The sequence below is a fragment of the Leopardus geoffroyi genome, chromosome A3 (assembly GCF_018350155.1).
Source record: "Leopardus geoffroyi isolate Oge1 chromosome A3, O.geoffroyi_Oge1_pat1.0, whole genome shotgun sequence".
Lineage (NCBI taxonomy): Eukaryota > Metazoa > Chordata > Mammalia > Carnivora > Felidae > Leopardus > Leopardus geoffroyi.
The window spans coordinates 17,912,429-17,929,442 of NC_059336.1; the positions used below are offsets into that span (position 1 = coordinate 17,912,429).

A 17,014-nucleotide genomic window follows, 5' to 3' on the forward strand; every position below is an offset into this window, starting at 1 on the left:
GATAGTAGCAAACTAGCTGTGAATAAGTCGTTTCCTAAGGAAAGTTAAACTTCAGTTGGGAAACAAGAAACATGAAAACATAATTGCAATACAGTTAATGCTTATAGAGAAGAAATTCCCAGCTGACATTCTCAGGTGACACCGAGCTGTCTCTTAAATGTGATATAAGATGTTGCCAAGGCAGTAAGAGGGCCGAGCATTAGGAAGGCATGAAGGAGAGAAGCAGCCTGATGCATGGGTAGTAGTTAATCCAAGGCTCTGGAATTTACTTTAGCATAAAGGTCAAGGCAGGAGTGGTCGGGTGAGAATGGGGGCCACGTTTGAGAATCTCCAGTTTGTTTGAGGAGTCACAGAAAGCCACTGGATAGCCACATGCAATGTCACTCTTGTGACACCAGAGACTGGGAGACCAGCCAGGATGGAGGCAACTGAGATGGTCTAGTTATCTGTTTTCCAAACCGGATCCAGCTCTACCCAGAAATTGTAGGTGGCGGAGCAAATGAAATCAACTGCAGCAATTTGGAAGTTCTCATCTCTTCTAAAGATTTTGGACTGTGTTCTACCCTAAGTCAGGTGAATCCTTCAGGCCTTGCAGTGGGTGTGCGTGGTGTTTGTGGAGCACCTGGCTATAGAACTCTCGCCTTATGTTCTCCACATATGTTCCAGGACTGTCCTACCTGTGATGAGCCAAAACAGGTGGTGGCTCTTATGTCATATGAATAATTACTTGAATTACTACTTTTCTTCCTGTTACTCTCATGCAACATTTTCATTTGATTCTCTCTGCACATGGGTTTCACTCTCTTACACATTCTCTAAGTGATGATCCTCATTTTCACATGAAGAAATTGAGGCTCAGAAGTGCCCAAGGGCACACAAAAAAGTAGGAAAGCCGAACTTGAGTGCAGGGCCTACAGGTGCCAAATCATGTGTTCCGTTCAGGCCACCAGTGCCTCGCTCCCTTTCCCAGCTCTTACCTCTCATACAGCAGCATCAGTCACCATTTCAAAATCTTAGAAAGCTTCTCAGATGATGAAAGTATGGTCCAGAAAAAAGCAACAGCTTGCCCCACTTTACACAGCAAGTTAGCTGCTGACCCAGGTGCATAGGTCAGATCTGACCGAAAGCCCACGACCTTTATATTGCAGACCCAGGTACTCCCTGCAAGGCTACAAATCAGCAAGGGGACTTCATCACTTGCAATCCCACTGTGGCTTCCCGGCAGGTGCAGATTCCATGTAGCTCACTGTAGTGTGCTGGCTGCTGGGTGGGGCGATGGAGAGGACCTGACTTTGGTGGCAGCGGACCAGCAGTAGATTGAAATCCCGCTCTGACACTACTGTGTGACTTTGGGCGAGTTACTTAATCCCCCTGACTCTCAGTTTTCCTTATCTGGAAAGCATGGATGGTAGCTATTTCGCAGAGGCTTAGCACAAAATACGGAAGTACCCAAAGCAGAGCAGACCTTCGAGAATTATTTGTTAGCTTTGCTTCTTCTTTGTGGCACTTAGGAGGTTCTTTCAAAACAGTGTTTGACAATCTACCCTCTCTGTAGGGTCACGGCGTTCTCCACTGCCTTCCTGTTCAAATTTCCAAAGCTTTTTGAGACCCTAATTCCATGATGGGGAAGGAAGGACTGTTGCTTTTTACTTAGGAGCCCCTAACTACTTTCCAGCACAAAGTCTCAGAAAAACTTCTTTTTAAAGAAAAAAATTTTACTGAGAAAGAAGCAATCTTGGTTTTGCCCAGTGGCAGGATAAAGTTAATTCTTCTACAGAGGATTCAGGGTCCCATCCTCAAGATGAATCAGATCATATGTCTGTGAACCCCTGAAAACTCATCGAAGCCAGCTGAACACAGATGGGAGTAATTATCACCATGTTTTATTGGGCAACTGGCTGCTGGGTGGGATTGCAAGTAAGCAACTGTTACGTTCCAAGAGTTTAACCTTGACTAACCTAGTAGAATTATTACATCCCTGTTAGAAGTGAGGAAACTAAAGTTCATGCTCACATAGTCAGCAAGTGATAAAGATGAGATTTACATCCAGCCCTTCCCAAAAGGGGTCCTCTGAGCAGCCCAAACTATTTTTTTCTGGGGAAGCTTTCCCAGTTCCCCCAAAGAGGTGCCCCTTACACTTTCCCTCTGAGCCTACATGCTCTTAGTTTGCACATCTTTGTAATAAGCTCATACATCCTAAGACTGTAGTAAATTAGGAGGTGGGAATGGAAATGCCCCAGTAGCAGTGAGAAATGACAGTGAGTAGCAGCAGAAAAACAGGGCAGGTCTACAAAACAGACACAGAGATTCAGCAAACAGGGAGGCATACGTGCTGTAGCCCCTCACAGCCATGGGTGTTCATTAGCTGTTCTGGTTCAACTAAAAATGTAGCGTTAGGTTCTGTGTCTTCAAGTTAAAAGAGGCTGCTGGTTTCCATTTAACAAGTGAGCCCTTGCTGCATGTCTGTCCCTGTACACAAATTATCTGTATCCTCACAACGTTGTGATAATCGTCTCCCCCATTTTGCAGATATGGAAACTGAGATAAATAGAAACCAAGTAAGTTGACTCAGGCCACAAAACAAGCAAGGGGTACAGACAGAACTTAAACTCAGTTCAGCTGACCCTAAGCCAACACTCATTTCTCACAACCTCCCAAGGAGAAAGTTGTGCGTGACATATTTTGGTGACATTTCCATTGGGAAAAAAAAAATTAAATGTCACTGCTCAAAGGGGCAATGCTTGGTGTCTGTAAATGTCTGACTGCTTTTCTTCCCAAGGCTCTGGATCATTGAGAGTGGGTGTAGGCTCAGTTTCTGGGATTATTTTCAGACTGTTGCTTGGGCATTTGCCAAGAAGGGAAGGAGATTAACCAGTGCCAGTTAGTATGACTTCCAGGTCAACTGCAGTGACAGCAGTGGCAATATCCCAGTAGATTTCAGTTACCTTAGCCCTCGTTCACCTTGAACTCTAGGCACTAGGATGCCCATCTGGGAGGCAGTGGACCATTAGATCATTCAACACATATTTATTGAGCCCTTGAGATGTCCCAGGAACTGAGCTAAGCAATGGGGATGTAGCAGGAAACAAGGTAGATATACACCTGTCCTCTTGAGCCTTAACTTTCGGCAAGTGTGCATGTGAACAGGAAGGGGGTGGGGCATCAAGCAGGTGAGCAGACACAATACTGAGCTGAAAGTGGCAAAAAAAAAGATGCTTTGAAGCCTGTGGGGACAGTATATTGATGGAAGAACTGCACTGTCCAGAGAGATGGGCACACCCCTGGCAAGCGGGCCAGTGAAGAGTCCTGCAGGTGGGGGACATGGGGGCATAGAGAAGACAATGAAGGCTCCTCTCTAACCACAGGGCACAATGAGGTCACTAGATAGATTGGGTCACGGATGCCTGGACTCCTACTTTATAGTTGAATGCTCCTTTAATTTCACTGTATCATGTGATCATCACTCAGTGAGCTGGGTGGGACATACCATCTCTGTATCACAGGAGGGAGCTGAAGTCTAAGATACTGAATGGTCCAAGGTCATGGAGCTCGTTCTGCACAAAGTCTGTGTGTGGACCTTGCTTCCTGCTTCTGAGTTCATTGCTCCCTCAAGAAGTTCTGGGTTCCCCGTGTCTGGGATGCCAAGTGATGACTCAGTAACTTTTCGGTGGGGCTGTTGTGGAATGAGTTTCCAGTAACTAGAGAATCCGGGGTAGGCAAGATGGCTTCCCAGGGGACTTCCAACCCTGGACTATGCAGGCCCAGCCCGTAACTTGGGACCCCACATCTCTGGGTGGAGCAGCCCATTCTCCAGCAGCCTCACCCCTGGGCCTCAGCTGCAGGCCCCACCCAGATAGCTTTCTTCCTCTGTCTGCCAGCAGCATTCTGGTCCTGGCTCCTGCTCGGCTGCTTGCTGCCCCTGGGGAGCCCCATGGGTCTAATCTACTCTGCCTGGTAGAACTGGGCACACAGGGAGGTGAGGGGGAGAAGGGCGGATTGTCGTGCGGGGCTCCTGCACCCCCATCCCTCCATCCAAACCACCTCGGAAGCTTGGCCTATTTTTCTCATACTCCACAATGGAGATTTATTGCTTTTGCATTGCTTTCCTCAGGCCTTCAAAGATTTATTGGTTTTTAAGTGACAGAATCCCAGAATTGCTTAAAAGATCAATCAAATAGTGACTAGAATCTAATATTCAGCTCCAACTCGAACCCGCCAAACCTTCTTCCCCCACGCCCCACCTGTCACGCTGATGTATCTGTAGTAACCTTCATAAGAAAGTAACTTGGCCGTGAATTTATCACCCAAAATGCAGTCCCTGAAGCAGAGCCCCAGATTCTGTAGCAGATCCTGCCCCAGAGCCCCAGTTGGCTTCTTCAGGGACGTTCCCCTGTGTTCCTTCCCCTCCCATCAGTCACAGGGACCTGTCCAGTGCAGTCTAGAATCACTTAGGGATTAGCTGCTGCTTTTGCCCCTCTGCCACGCTTCACCTGTCCTGCCCGGGTGGTCTTGCTGGTTTGCCTCCCATCAATTTTTCTTCCTTCAGTCCATCCTCCACTGAGCTGCTGGAGTGTCCCTTAAAATTCTTCTTATATAATTTATATGTATAATTTATTGTCAAGTTAGATAACATACAGTGTATATACAGTGTGCTCTTGGTTTTGGGGGGTAGATTCTCATGATTCCCTTAAAATTCTTAAATGGGTCATTCATTGGCTTTCCACTATGTTGAATTCAAGCTTCTTAACATGGAACGCCAGGTCCATCAGAATCTGGCTGCAACCTTTGTTTCTAGTTTTATTCCCTTTCACTCTGCCCCGTTACCAGTTTTTACTCAACAGGGCCCAGGGGGCTTCCTTCATCATTCTTTCTTTAATTGTGTTATGCACTTGCCAGTATGTTTCCTTTGGTTTTGTTTCTTGCCCTCCCCTCCCTAGACTGTGAGCTCCAGGAAACCCGAGGCTTGACACTGATGGATTCCCTTTCCCTGGGACAGTGTCCGGCATGTAGTAGGTGCTCAAAACACAAGTAAGTAAGGGACTCCGCACGTCTGTTTTGCGCACCTGGTAGATGGCAGGTGCTGGGACTGGAGGTACCCTTCACAGGCCTTGCCTTCAGCTTCTAAATCTGGAAGAGTGCTACTGCCCCATTGACTTTCTGCCCTGATGGAAATGTCCAGTCTCTGTGCTGTCCAGTCATCGCCACCAACCACATGTGGCTATCATTGAGCACTTGAAATATGACCGCTGTAACTGAGGAACTGAATTTGTTTATTTCTTAAATTAATTTAAATTTAAAGAATTTCAGGGTCATTCATAGCTTGCGGCTACCATTTGGGACAATGCAATTCTGTCGGGAAGATAATCAGAAAAACTAAAAAAAAAATGCTTGGTCAGAGGTTTCTATGAGGGTTCAGGGCAGAGGCACCCATCATTAGCCTGATGGGCTCAGGTGCAGAGAGGGCTTCCTGGAGACAGTGTTGCCTGACCTGAGACCTGCCAGCTTGCGGGGAGTTTGCTTAGTGAAGGAGGGGGGAGCAGTATACACAGGAGCCAAGGCAGAGAAGGTGCACGGTGTGTTCAGAGGCGGCGGGGACCTCAGCACACTTGGGCAGAGGGGAGCAGGGAGGCAAAGGAACAGGCTGGGGCGCGGTAAAGAATCTTCGTTTTGGGTTTGGACTTTGTCCTGAGAGGTATGGGGAACATTTAGCAGCTCTTGCCTCTCCCGCAAGCATTCCAGCCCTTGTCTATGCCATTCTCTGTGCCGAGCATGGCATTCTCTACCTGTCCAATGTGCAGTTCAAATCTGCTACACCTGGGGCCATTCCCCACCGTGCAGCAGGATACATTGGCTCCCCTGGGGGCCCCCACTCTGCCCTGGCCAGTCCCCGGTCAGGGACTTGTCGTTTCAATCTCTATCAGCCCGTGACATCTTAGTGTCCTCCTGCCGTAGCTAACTTCCCAGTGGGATACGCCAGAAAAGCAAAGCCTTCTGCAATCATACCCAGCCTCATGCAGTTGACTCATGAGTGGCCTTGAGCCAGTTACTTAACTCCTGTGATCTCAGAGCTGCTTGTTAGAAAAATGGGAAATACCCACGTCACAGATTGTTGTGAAGATCAAAGGAGGTAAAGTGTGTCAAATGCATCTTCCTCCTTGGGTTGGCCAAGCCGTTGAGACCGAGAGTGGCTCCCTCCCCTAGTAGCCATGGGAGAGGTGATTCTCTGAGCCCTGCTGTAAGCTGATGACTGTTCATCCTTTGCTGCTCTGACACCATGGAAGATCTGCATGCAGGGTGCTGGCAAGGGTGTGGCTCATAAGGAAACATGCAGTTATCTCCAAGAGTGTCACAAAATCCTCAAAACAATATGCCTTAAAAACAGATCCTCAAATTTCAGCACATTTTCAGAATACTAAATGAAACAGACAGGGTTAGGGTACCTCAACTGCTTAAAGGCCAGCAAATCAAGGGCTGAGAACAGTGCCCTCGGCTTGGAGGAGATGCCCATATGTGTTGTGAAATCGAAGTAAATCACATCCAAAGCATCATCAGGAATGATCGTGGGGACCCACGTGAGCTTCCTGAAGTGAGATCTTATAAATATGGGGAACCAGAGTAGTTACCTGAAATCAAAACCAAGCAGGAAAGGTGGGAGCAGATCCCAGGAGGTGAGCCAGGTTTATCCGTTCACAATTCATTAAGTAAGTCAGTAAATACCTAACTGGAATCGGAGCAAACAACCACGTGCCAGACATTGTGCAGCCCTGGAGATCCAGAAATGAGCACACGGTCCCACGTGAGGCTGATATCCTAATGGCAGAGACAGCGCTGTTCACGTGGTGCCACAGACACTCATTGACAACACAGACTGTTAGCCGTGGCTGCCGGTTCTGACTAGGTTGGTGCTACCTCCCCACCCCACCTCTGATGTCAGCTGTGGCTGAGCTGGCCTGTTCCCTGCGTACTAAGTTACAGGATCCCTCCTCTAACACCAGCACCCCCTCCTTTTCTCGTCTCTGCTTTTGTGCTTTCTCCAAAACCCCACAGACCTTGTTTGGTCTGAGCGGGCAGGTACAGCTCAGACACACGGGATTTGGTACACCTGGGTGGCTCAGTCTCTTAAGTGTCTGACTCTTGGTTTGGGCTCAGGTCATGATCTCACAGTTCGTGAGTTTGAACCCCACATGGGCTCCACGCTGACAGCATGGAGCCTGCCTAGGATTCTCTCTCTCCCTTTATCTCTGCCCCTCCTCTGTTCTCTCTGTCTCTCAAAGTAAATAAACTTAAAAACAAACAAACAAACATGGAATTTAATCCCAACAGGAGACAGCAGTCCAGCAGTGCCCGGCCTCCTGTCCTTTGGAGGAGGTGTGTGCCACATTGTTCCCCACACACCTCCATTAGGATTGAGCCCTGCTTGCCCACAGTGGGAGCCATTTCAACAATGCAAACCTTACTGGTGTTTTTTTTTTTTTTTTTCCCTAAAAGGGAATCAGACCAGGCAGGAGATGAAGTTAGAAAGACTAAAACGAGGCCAGGAGGACAGCAGTGGGCAGGAAATGCGAAGGAGAGTGACACCTGATGAGGCTTGATGGGAAAGGGCCAGAACATTGGTGTCCAGGTGAAAAAGGACATTCACCCAGGGTCTAGTGGTGGTGAGGTAGAGAGAGGGCCTTGAGCTGACTAGGCAGCAGCTTTGATGATGACTTCTCTCTAAGGAGCAGGCAGGTGGGTGGGGAGGAAAAGACATTGTCCAGGGTGACTCCCACATTTTGGCCTATTCGTGGATTGGAGGATGGAGCCCTTCTCTGAGCCAAGGAGCACTGAGGGCAGCAAGAGTCTGCAAGGACACATTATCCAGGAGAGACCATTGGTGGTGAACATGGCCTGGGCACCTAACTGGGGATTAGCAACCAGCTGCTCAAGGACAGGTTGTGTGGTCCAGGAGAGCTCCCTGGGGAGCTCTGAGGGATGTCCTTCAAAGTCAGGTAGGACTTGTGACCTGCTTTCATGGGATGCTTAAGGCCTAGTACACAGGGGGTCAGCTCTGGTTTGGAAGGCCAACAGTATGACAGTCTGAGTACAGGGAGACAGAAGAACATGGTGAATGGTCTCTAACACAACTCCAAGTTCTTTTCACTCCTGATGAGGAACCCCAATCCTTTGCATTTGACAGGTGCAGATAAGACGGTGGCTTTGAAATACACAGTGACAAGCTGCAGTACAAATTGGAGAGGCAGTCAACTCTAAGTTTTTTTTAATGTTTATTCATTTTTGAGAGACAGAGCCTGAGTTGGGGAGGGGCAGAGAGCGAGGAACACCCAGAATCCAAAGCAGGCTCCAGGCCCCGAGCTGTCAGCACAGAGCCCAACGCAGGGCTTGAACCCACAAACCATGACATGACCTGAGCCAAAGTCCAGTACTTAACCGACTGAGCCACCCAGGCGCCCCAAAGATCCAGTCAACTCTTAAAGAAAGAAAAAACTTCATTGGAAAGAAAAGGAAAAATTGCCAAGTTTCTTCCAGGATTCCTTTAGTAACTGTGGAGCCCAGATGGGGAGTATGAGACACAATCACAGAAGGCTTTTGCTGGTCCCTTGGAGGTGCAGTGACCAAAATTGGCATCGTTACCATTTGATTCTAAGATAGGAGCACAAAAGGTGTCCAGTTAAGATGGAAAAATGAAAATTTTGAGGAGTTCTTAGCAGGTAGCCTGAGGTGTTTCTGAGTCCATGTCCACTTTGGGAGGGATGAGAAATGACAGTTATACTGGATACTCTTTCTTGAAACATCATTTATTTCACTTAGCTCCCCACTCTCTGGGATACCTTTGCTGGGGCCTGAAGATGAGGAGTGCTATGTGTCCCACTTTGGTGGAGGGATGGGCAAGAGGCACTCCCACATAGACTGTGAGATTTAGCTCTGAAAGTAATACCATTTGTTGCCAAGTCTACACGCTGGCCGGGATTTCATCACACCAACTGGGGAAGAGGAGGAGCCAGATACAAAAAGAAACAACCAGAAATGAGGCATAGTGGAATAAATACTACTGCAGAGCTGTTCCCAGTGGGGCTGCCCCTTACTCTAAATATGGCGACTAAGGGCATGTGTAACTGTGATTAGAGGGACATGTAACCACCAGTGAAACTTCCCAAAGAGACAGAATCAGTCCGTTGAGTATGGCACAGAGTGCAATCAGGAAGACCACCCAGGAGAACAAAACGGAGGAAAGGTGGGCCCCAGATAATGTAGGTGAGTTTGCATTCACTTCAGCTCACCCTAATTGTATTGCAGGTTTCCCTTTATCGACCCCCCAAAAAACCCAGTGACCCAACTTACCAAGAATTGGTTCTGGTGTTGATGGATTCTGGATTTTATTCCTTAGGTTCAAACCAAGGAGGAAAAACAGGTGTTTCAGAAAGAATATTTTAAATGGAGCAGGAGGAGCAGTTGCTGGAACATTAAGAACGAAAGAGTGTTCTATTTTGGACCGTCTGCCATCTGGAGAGATGGAAACAGACTGTCACTGGCATGAGGGAAAAGAGACAGTGTGGTTGTCATGTTCACCTCCTACCATAGGGACTATTTAAATTCCAGAAGGCTGGAGAGCTATAGAGGCATGAGATCAGGGGTTTTAGATTTGAGAACCATTAACATTCAAGTGGTATTTGAAGCATGGGAGGAGCAGGTGACCTTATCCAGGGAGAGGATCTACAGGAAGAGACGAAGAAGACAGCTCTATGAAACTCTGTCAAGGAACAAAACAGGAGATGGAGAAGGGCTGGCCATAGAAGTAGAAGAAAAACCAGGGCAGAGTTAAAACATGAAAACCAAAGAAGGTTGTTGTTAATTGTTTTTTGTTTCTGTTTTTGCTTTAAACAGGAGATGGTTGAAATTTTGTTGTTCAGAATTCTCTAAGAGCTCCCAGCAGCTCTTACAGTAGAAAAGAGGAGAGACTCATACCTTGATCAAGGACCATAGGAAAAGGAAGATGATGATACTAACAAAAGTGCTTAAAATGGGCCATATGGTCCAGGCTTGATTTGAAAAGCCCATGGAGCTAGCTGTGCAGATAACAGAGATATTGAGGGCCAGGTGACCCCAATGCTGTTGAGGAATCTGTGCAGGGGGTACAAGGTTGGGAGAGGCTGGACAGACAGAAAGTGGCATTCAGAGAATAAATGATCAAAGATAAGGTTTTAGTAATGGAACCCCGCAATGGAATAATGTGGCTCCAGGAGTTACCATGTTGGTAGTGGTAGTGGAAGAATGGTAATGGGTTGAAGGTAAACATCATTGAAGCCAAGTATTTCAAGGACCAAAGAGGCCAGGCTTATCATGGGCAGCCTGTCTAAGGAGGTGTAATCCTTACCATGCTAATCCTCCCAACCCCGGGGAGGTGGTGAAACCCTTTGCAAGAGCAACAGGGATTCTACAGGGTGCCTTCTCCTGAGTCTCAGTTTTACTCCAACTTTTATTCTGCTGACTTGTATTTCTCACAGTGTTCTGGGCATCGTGACAGCTTGCATCACTGCTTTGTCTCAGATCTTGCACAGCTGTAACTGATGGTTCTTAGTCTTTCTGTCTGCAACTGCCCAAAGGTCAGACTTTCAAGTCAGCCTCCATCAAGTGCATTTCTATAGCCTAATCTATTGATGTTCTTCTGAGCTGGTACATGGATCTGTGCCATGTTAGATTCCAAGGAGGTTTACTCTTATCCAAAAAGCATTCTGCACAATGCTCACTCCAGCTGCCTGCGGCTGCTCAGAGAGTTGCCTCCTCTCAGCAGCATTGAGGGAGGTGATCTTGAAAGCCCTGGCTTTTTGGTAGGACAAGCACAACTTAAAGGTTAGAGTCTCTGCCATGAGGCAGAAGAAATTTGTACTCACCCCCTTTCACAATGCAACCCATCATTTTCTTGCCTGGCTATAACTGCTTGCAATTTTCTTTTTAACTGGTGCATTTCCACTTGGATGTAGGTTCCCTAAGCAATTTCTAAAGATTATAAATGTATAAAATAAGTGTTCCTGGCCAGGGCAGGAGGTATAGTAGCACCGATAACACAAGGATGCATGGGCAAGATTTTAAACCTACTCTGTCTGGTACTGAAGCCACGACTCCATGGGGGCTATTTAAATTTAAATTAATATGAATTAAATTAAAACTTTATTTCATTAATTACATTGTCCCCATTTCAAGTACAATAACCATATGTGGCTAGTGACTACCATATTGAACGGCATTTCCATCATCACAGAAAATTCTGTTTTTACTGCAGGGCTCTAGGCCCTCAGGGGGCTGGTAAAAAGAGGTCAAGCTCTGTATATGGCTTCCAAGGGGCTGTTAATGGGGACTTAGACACAGGCATAATGTGTAAGACCCCAGAGCCAGAATGGGACCTGTGGCTGGTCCCATTACTGCTGAGACCCTGACCTACTGAACTAGGCTCCCCAAGCTCCACTGCATCACTCTGCATCTGGGAAATGATTTAACCCCAGGGTTATCAAATCACAGTGGCTATTAGAATCCGCTAGGGGGCTAGTAAAAATGTAGATTTTTGCCCATCCCCAGGGATAACAGCACCAGACCTGAGAATCTGTATTTGCACAAGCTCCCAGATGATGGTCATGCTGGTCTTGAACCACAACTCCAGCACCACTGGGTTAGCTTACAGCTGGACTCCCATATGGGGAGAGGAGCTCTTAGGAAAGTATTCTCTTCTGTGGCACCGATGCTTACTTGTTCTCCTGACATGGGGAAGTAATTGTTTTATGTGTTACTGTGAGGTTGCCCCTGTTGGTTTTACAGCTTTTGGAACTTGTGTCTGTTTTGGTGTATGTTTCAGCATGAAGATAATGAATTTTAGTCAAACTAGGATCTCTGCCAGCTTACTTCTATTTGTAAGGTCCATACGGGGGCCAAAAACACACCCCTGTTTTCCTGCGATGACAACAATGGCGTGTGAAAGAATTCATGTTGTGTTGTTACATGCTGATAGCACATCTGAAGATACCGCTTCTGTGCAGATACGGGGCTTAGGTAGAAGATGGATGTTTGGTGAGATGGAGTGTCAGGATCTGAACAAATCTGTATTCTTTTGTGGAAGGCTCCAGCAGCCTGGGAGAAACAAATCCATTTCCAACTTTCACTCTATAAAAAGTTGCATATTTTCTTAGATCAGACAAAATATATTGAATGCCAAAATGTTACAGCAATATGGGCGCGTCACTCAGCTGGGTTGGAATCTGTATGCATTGTCCCCCCGGGCCAGTTTTGATTATGTTCTTTTTCCTTTTATTGCAGTCAGCAAATCTGAATTTGCTATTGTGGGGAGAGCAGGAAGAAGAGAAAAAAATGAACGTTTTTAACCTTCAGAAAGTTCAGAGGTTCAGTCTGAATAAGCACAAAAACTTTCAGTGTGCCTCTGAATTCCTTGAATTTGCAGAACTGCTCAGAATCCCAAGAGAACTACCTTGCACACAGGATTCAGGCCCTGCTTTGTAGCTAAAAGGCAGAGCAGAAATTATGAGAGGAGCAGAACTAGAGAAGTGGGAAGAGGAATCACTGTACAAAAAGGAGTTTGGTCCCAATCCAGGCTAAGTTTTAGCCTATTGTTCAGTTTCTTCAATTCTAAGCCATCTGCTTCCCACGGCTCTCAGATAACATCTCCCCTGCCAGGACACCCTGTTCCTGCTTAATTGAAATTAGTTTCCAAGAATAGTTATCCAAAGCAGTTTCCAATGGCGGGAATGTCTTGAAAGTCACAATAGGAGTTGTAGCTTTGGGATGCAGATGTCTACACATGAGCCAGATGTTCAAAGACATCACATGGTCCACAGCAGCCTTCACATTACCAAAGCCAAGACTTCTCTCATTGGCCTCTGCAACTCAGAAATGGCTCCTTTGAAACTGGCATCATCCCTCCATTAGGGACCTGTAATACTGCAAGTGTGAAGGGAAACAATCACTTCTATTCAGGTTTAGAGCAATGTGTTTCCCAGGCTTAATTATACCACAGGTATATAAATTACAGAAACATGTTAATGCTCCCATGATTAAAATTATAGAGTGCCTAATTGAAAAAGCATAAACTGAATTGAAGAATTCCTAATTATAGTTTGCTTTGAGGTGTTAATTTCCTCCATAACGAATGCATAATTTCTTGGAACCTAAAAAGGTGGCCTCTTGCATCAGCACGTAGGCTGCAGGCAGATGGGATGGGGTTGTCATCTTTCAGTACAGGAAGTTGACAAGGGAGGTTTGGTTTGGTGGGAGAACCTTGGAAGGGAGCTTTGGAAGGAGGCGGAACTGGTAAAGATGCCAAATCAAGGTTCTACCTAGTGGGCATTAGGACAAAGGACAGGTTAGGAACCCATAGAAAAACTTGTTCCACCTGCCTTTTTCTTCTCTCTCCAAAGCCTCAACCTTTATCTCAGTTGGTTTGGGTGATTTTTGTGCTGTGTCCTGGACCAGTGCTATTATCTGGGAATCTGTTAGAAATGCAGATGTTCAGGCCCTGCCTCCTGACCTACTGAATCAGGAACTCTGGGAGTAGAGCAGTCTGGGTTTTAACAAGGTCTCTGGGAGATTCTGGTGCATGCTAAAGTTTGAGAAGCCCCGTTCTAAAGAGCAAGTCACAGACTGCCAATGTCACATCTAGCTGAGCTTTGTTGAGCTCCTACTCTGGATCAGAACTGGTGATTAGTGACTTCCCAAGCAACATTTCACTTGATATTCAGAGCATCAGACTGAAGCAGGAAAAATTCACCCCGTTTCTCAGGTGAGAAAATAAAGATCCAGAAAGCTGGCTTGCCCAGCCTGTAGCATTTTTGAGAGCTATAGGCCTTGTCTCTAGGTTCAGATGGTGACTCACATGCACTGTGTTGTCCATCTTTTTCATTGTTGTCACCTAGTTTCATCAATAGTTTGCTAATAAATGGGTTTTCTGAACATTGTGGAGCTGAAGGCTCAGCCGCTACTGAGAGTGAATTCCAGGTGAGTCATGACTTTGCTAATGCTGAGTCTGACTTTAGAATGAGGGAGGGGGCTCCTAAGTGTCTGTAATAATTGCTAGTAAGGGCATCGATTGTTAGCATGCATCCCTCCTGAATAGTGATGTGAATTCTAAGCATAAAAGGCGAGAGCTCACAAAGAAACTTTTTGAGGTTTGGAAGTAATTCCCCTTCTCTAGTGACCCAAGCAGCTGTAAGTCCTAGATTAGAGACTCTAAGGGCAGAGGAAGCTGCCCTAAGACATACCGCATCTCTCTCTCCTCTGTTCAGACATCTTGGTTTTCTCAGGTTTCTGTTTCCTAGTCTAAACACATAAGAGAGAGTCAGAGTCTCTCTCTCTCTCTCTCTCTCTCTCTCTGTCTCTCTCTCTCTCTCTCTCTCCCCACCCCCCCGACAATGTCTCTCTCTTTCAATGTATTTGTGTGGGGGCAGGTTTTAGCCAGCCCATAGCCATATGAAACAATAAGCTTATGTTCTTGGCCTATAGCGCTCTACCAAATTTTTGCATAATACTTAGCCATTCCCATATGGTTGAAAATTTAGGTCATTTCCAGTTATTTATTGTTATAAATAACCCAGGGGAAAAAAAGTACTTATTTTTTCTTTTGGTATTGCATCTTTAAATAGGAAAAATTTCTCAGTTCAATTACTGACATGAATAAAATCGGACTAAAATGTATTGAATGCCTACACTTATATGCCAGGCACTGACAGCCAATTCATATATATTAACTTTTTTCATTCTTTAATTAAAAAGAATCTCAAAGTAACAGGTATACATAGTTAGGAAATCAGATAGTCGAAGACCATTCCCCTGAGCCACCTTTTCAAACCCACTCCTGTGTCCAGAGGCAACTGCATTGTCATTCTTTACTTCTTCTGGGAATTGGCATTGTCACTACATAATGTGCTGGGGCCTTTGTTTCTTTGTGTTTTCTATCAGCATGGAGCCCGATGTGGGGCCCAAACTCATGAACCATGAGATCATGACTTGAGCTGAAGTCAAGAGTCAGAGGCTTAACCGACTGAGCCACCCAGGCGCCCCATATAATGCGCTGTTTTAAAATGATTGGTTGTAGACATTATCTGTTTACTTCCTATTATTATAAATGAGAATTTGGCTTTTTTAAATCATCTAGTACTTCCCCTCAAGCTTCCCAATGTAGTTATACCACTATTTTTAGTTAAATAAATACACAATGGCTAATTTTATAATTCTATAAAAGCAGGGCACTTCAGTGCCAAGTGGTATACTATTTTTGTTATAGTATTGTATAATTAGCTCAAAGCTTACTATGTACGAGATACTATTTTCAGTTCTTTACATACATTAACTCAGTTAATTCTCACCCAAACCCTTTAAGGTAAGAATAGCATGAACCCCATTTTAAAATGTGGAAACTGAAGCACTGAAAGATGAGATAACTTGCCCAAGTTCACACAGTTAATATGTTGTTGATCTAGGATTTGAACACAATAGTCTGGCTTCACAGTCTGAACTCAACCACTGTGCTATACCACCTGCCATTACTCTTCCTGTCTTGTACAGTTTTTTTCAAAATTCATCCTAGAATACGCAATTATTCTATTTTATTCAAGTAATATCTTTATTATGCTATTCATACATTTTTCTTCTCACAGATCCCCGTCATTTCAGGTTTACCCCTAATTTTCCTTTCTTTTCTTTTCTTTTCTTATATATATATATATATGTGTGTGTGTGTGTGTGTGTGTGTGTGTGTGTGTGTGTGTTTGGTCTTTCCGTTCTATTTTCTAGAAAAATAACCCTTGTATAGCAGTTGTTTAAAATTTCAGCAATTATAATTTTTTAAGAGCTATATATGGTTCTCTGAATTTATTTTTCTCATATCATCATCACTTATTGTTTCGAAGGAGTTGTTTCTCGGGGCGCCTGGGTGGCTCAGTAGGTTGAGCATCTGACTCTTGATTTCAGCTCAAGTCGTGATGCCAGGGTTGTGGAATCAAGCCCTGTGTAAGGCTCTGTGCTGAGGATGAGAGCATGGTTGGTTTCTCTTTCCCTCTGCCCTTCTCACCAGCTCATGCTCTCTCTCTCTAAAAATAAAAAAAATAAGTAAATAAAAATATTTAAAAGAAAAAAGAAGCAATCATTTCTCAAATTTTCTGAAGATAGTATTTTGATTATGGGAGAGAGGCTTTGCTTACTGCTGTATCATCCCCATTTCCTCTTGAGTCATTTTATTTTCCATTTGAATTGACTCTTCTCTTTTATATTGGTGCGTTTCTCACCTAACCAACAAGACTTGTAGTCAGTATTTAAAAGTAAGCTATTGTGATCAGAAAGAGAAATGAAGAAGGCAATTTCATTTGCAGTTGCACCAAAAAGCATAAAATACCTAGGAATAAATTTAACCAAGGAGGTAAAATGCCTGTATACTGAAAACGATAGGACATTGATGGAAGAAATTGAAGAAGACACAAATAGAAAGATATTCCATGCTCATGGATTGGAAGAATTAATATCATTAAAATGCCCATACTACTGGAAACAATTCACAGAGTCAGTCCAATGCCTTCAAATTTCCAATGGCATTTTTCACAGAAATAGAAGAAATAATATTAACATTTGTATGGAATCATAATAGACCCTGAATAGCCAAAGCAATCTTGAGAAAGAAAAACAAATATGGAGGTATCACACTCCCTGATTTTAAACCATATTACAAAGCTATAGTAATCAAAACAGTAAGATACTGACATAAGCAGGCACATAGATCAAGAGAACAGAACAGAGATCCTAGAAATAAACCCACAATTATATGGTCAGTTAATTTATAATAAAGGAGGCAAAAATATACAATGAGGAGATGACCACCTTTTTAATAAATGGTGTTGGGAAAACTGGAAAGCCACATGCAAATGAATGGTACTAGACTGATGGCTTATACCATACACAAAAATTAACTCAAAATAGATTAAAGACTTGAATATAATACCTGAAGCCATTAAACTCCTAGAAGAAA

The 17,014-nt window shown here is 44.8% G+C and overlaps 1 protein-coding gene across 15 annotated transcripts in view; it reads left to right on the forward strand.

Moving 5' to 3' along the window:
• The window catches only part of PTPRT (protein tyrosine phosphatase receptor type T), a 1,070,511-nt gene that overhangs the window by 775,762 nt on the left and 277,735 nt on the right, over nucleotides 1-17,014 (forward strand). The gene's annotated exons all lie outside the window — the stretch shown is intronic.